Below are 3,857 nucleotides of genomic sequence, written 5' to 3'. Positions count from 1 at the left end.
AATGAGAACGGTGGATGCACACTTTGCAACTCTTGATTCACTAATGAGGCTACTCTCTTGGATTCTCAAATCTCAATCACTTCACTAGGACCTTGCTCTTCTTGGCACTCACAAACGTGTTTCTCAGCTATTGGAATGAGCAAAAGTTACTCCACATATGAGTGGAGCTTCTATTTATAACATGGGCTGAAAAACGAACCGTTATGTGCCTCTGCGGGGTGACCGGACGCTCCGGTCATGTTGACCGGACGCTCCGGTCAGTTCAACCCGCACACTAGTGATTAAGTGTTGACCAGACGCTGGCAGTGTCCGATCATCACTGACTGGACGCATCCAGTCGCATTTAACCCTCACTGGAACCTTACTGTACTCGACTGGACGCTGAACCCCTAGGGCCCAGTCAGTACTGACCGGACGCGTCCGGTCGCAGATTTTCTCCTCTGGAACCTTACTGGAGTCGACCGGACCCTGGCCCTCTGCGTCCGGTCACTCGACCACTCAGCGTCCGGTCGCGCCAGACGCAATCTCCTTGATCAAATGAACTGACCGGACTCTGCAGCCAGCGTCCGGTCCAACCGGAGCCAGCGTCCGGTCAGCATTTGACCCTCCATTCACTTCCAACTCTCGATCATATGTGAATGAAGTTTGCTCCATAGGATCATAGGGCTGTTGTGGAGCTACCTAGTGCTAGTTTTAACAAGTGTGCACCACACCTGACTCACTAGACTCATCTAGGTCAAGCTACCCGTCCATACCCCCTTAATAGTATGGCCAAAGGAAAAACAAAGTCCTAAACTACTCTAAGTGTCTCTCCAACTCCAATCGACACTTAGAACTAGTCATCCTTAACCTTGTCGTCCATCCTTTGAAAACCAAAATGATTTCTATCGTAGGGGCATGACCACCTTGATTGCCCAATTGATCTCCATTACCATGACCTAACTTAATTGCCTCTACAAAACACACGTTAGTCATAGTAATCTTGTATTGTCATTAATCACCGAAACCCAACAAGGGGCCTAGATGCTTTCAATCTCCCCCTTTTTGGTGATTGATGACAATACCACCTCGAGTATGTGAAAGAGTTGAGGTTTTTATCATGCTTGGATCATATAAGCTTTTGTCAATAAGAACAAAGGAGTTAGTCAAGCTTATATGAACCAAGCCAACATGGTGTACTCAAAAGATATGAATTAAGCATGAGTACAAGTAATAAAGCTCATTTGCATCGGAGTTAAGCGCGGAAGCAATGGCAAATGAGCATAACACAAGTGATATGACATATAAATAATTCAAAGTAGAGAGCACACATATCATATATCACAATCACGTAGATATCACTATCACATAGATATAGTTTAATGCATGAAGGTAAACACACGAATGCATAATAGTAATAGTATATCACACAAATAAAACTCCAAATGTATATAATAGACTAATAGATAACTAGGCTACCCCTAAAAGTCACTCCCCTGAGTCTACATACTCAAACCCTCTCCCCCTTTGGCGTCAAACACCAAAACCTAAGGGTCGGTCAGCGGGGCTGCAGCAGACGAGCCGAGCACTGAGGTTCGAGGGGCAAGCTGGAACTGGGCACCATCATCATCTGACCCTGAGCTCTGTACTAGCTGACCCTCTATGGTTGGAAGCGTCGCTAAAGCGGTCTAGGTCTGAGCTGGGGCAGGTGCAGCCTGTGATGCTGCTGGTATGTCTGTCGTAGGATCTGAAGATGCGACAGAAGAGGGGAGCCTCTAAGTAGTCATGGTGATGGGAGCTGTTGTAGAAGGACCTAGGGCATGCATATATGGCGGTGTAGGCATCCCTGTCAACTCGCTAAAAGATGCTCCAAGACTCCTAGAGACTGACGTGTTAGGCACAAATAGCAAGGGTGATTGATCCGGTGTGAAGCCCATCTGAAGTGGTGTGAACTGCGGGGCTACCACTGGTGTCGACGAAATATGGTCGGCAGTCTACCTAGGGGTATACCCAAGGTAGTAGATTGTTGGCAGACAGATGCGCAAGCTATAAACAAGATGGTGACGTAAGACAGACACGAGGTTTTATCCAGGTTCGGCCGCCATGAAGGCGTAATACCTACGTCTTGCGTCTGATTGTATTACTGTATGTCAATAAGAGATATTTTTTAGAGGGGTCCCCTGCCCGCCTTATATAGTCTAGGGAGCGAGGTTACAGATCTGGAAACTAATCCTAACCGGTTATAATTACCATAGGTGGCCAGATAAGGATTCCTATTCTAACCGACCAGGATCTTGCTTAATCTCTAAGTCTGTCTTGACTCCTTGTGCGGGACTCCGAGCAGATCGGCCGAGCCACGCGTCGTCTTCCAGTGGACCAGACCCCCTGGACTAGGCCGGCCCAAGCCTAGCCGTAAGGGTATAGGGGTTAATACCCCCACAGCTAGTCCCCGAGCACCATGTATTATGTTGCGACACACCGTTTGATCTTCTTCGGCTAATGCAGTCTGTCTTCATGTCATCTCCAACTGGTTGAAACATCGACCAAGCAAATATGCTAGTATTCTGGTCCGCACAGAGAGCAGTAAACCACGATTATAGCCAAAAATTCTGGTTGTCCGAAGAATGCATGGCACTCTAAAGAAAAAAAGAAAAAGATTTCTTTCCAGATCAAGTGTGCCCACTTGTATTTCTGAAAAGAAATGTAAGTGACCCTTGTACAGTAGTTGTTATGTCCAACAGTCAGAGCGTAGGGGTCGATAAAATAAACACATTCACCGCAAGGTGAAGTGTGCCCACTTAGTCCCCGAGCCTGGTAGTAGGTGACGCAGGCACGTGGTGCCAGGGTCTAAAAAGAATTCCCAATTAAGTTGAAAATCCAATCATCATATAAGCGATACGAGATGCACCGGCAGGTGCATCGTACCGATATAGTCCCCGAGCTTGCTGGAAGGCGAGGTATTAGCCTTGTAGCAAGGTCTAAATAAATTCCTCTCAACTGTATGTGAGTACAAATCACATGTAGCCGAGGAGAGCTGTCTCCGAGCAATGTTCGGAGAGTGGTCGGGGCAGTCCCCGAGCATGAGAGTGGTCAGAATAGTCCCCGAGCAAGATAGTGGTCTGGACAATCCCCGTGCACGATGGTGGTCTGGACAGTCCCCGAGCACAATGGTGGTCTGGACAGTCCCCGAGCACAACGGTGGTCTGAACAGTCCCTGAGCACAAGAAGTGTGGCGAAAAACCATATGCCACTTGTACTATTATCTTTTGTATTTATTTAATTACTGGCCCTATTAAGTCCAATGTGACATGTCTGGTCAAAAAAGTAGACGGGTATAGCACGTCATACTGCCTTCACTACTACAGAATGGACCTGTTGTCCCGGGCGGTAACAGCCTTTAGTCCCGGTTACCGCGCCGAGACAACGATCCCGGGACTAAAGGTGGAACCTTCAGTCCCGGGTCATCGAGCCGGGATTAAAGAGGGACCTTTAGTCCCGGTTGGTAACACCAACCGGGACTAAAGGCCCTCCAGCCGAGCGAACCTGGCGCACCCTTTAGTCCCGATTGGGGTTACCAACCGGGACTAATGGTTCACCCTTTAGTCCCGGTTGGTAACCCCAACCGGGACTAAAGGTTCCTTTTCTTTTTCTTTTTTTTTGTTTAATTTGTTTTCAGTTCAGTTACACGTATTTGTTTAATATATAATATGTTTTTATGTACGTATTCTACGTTGCTAATATAAATACACGCATGCATATAATTACATCTAATTCTCATCTTGAGCATTATTATATTCGAATAAAGTATGAAACTATATATATATTATATATATATATATATATATATATATATATATATATATATATATATATATATA

Source organism: Miscanthus floridulus, chromosome 13, assembly GCF_019320115.1.
Source record: "Miscanthus floridulus cultivar M001 chromosome 13, ASM1932011v1, whole genome shotgun sequence".
Lineage (NCBI taxonomy): Eukaryota > Viridiplantae > Streptophyta > Magnoliopsida > Poales > Poaceae > Miscanthus > Miscanthus floridulus.
The sequence above is the reverse complement of the archived record's forward strand: the minus strand, read 5'-3'. Positions refer to the sequence as shown.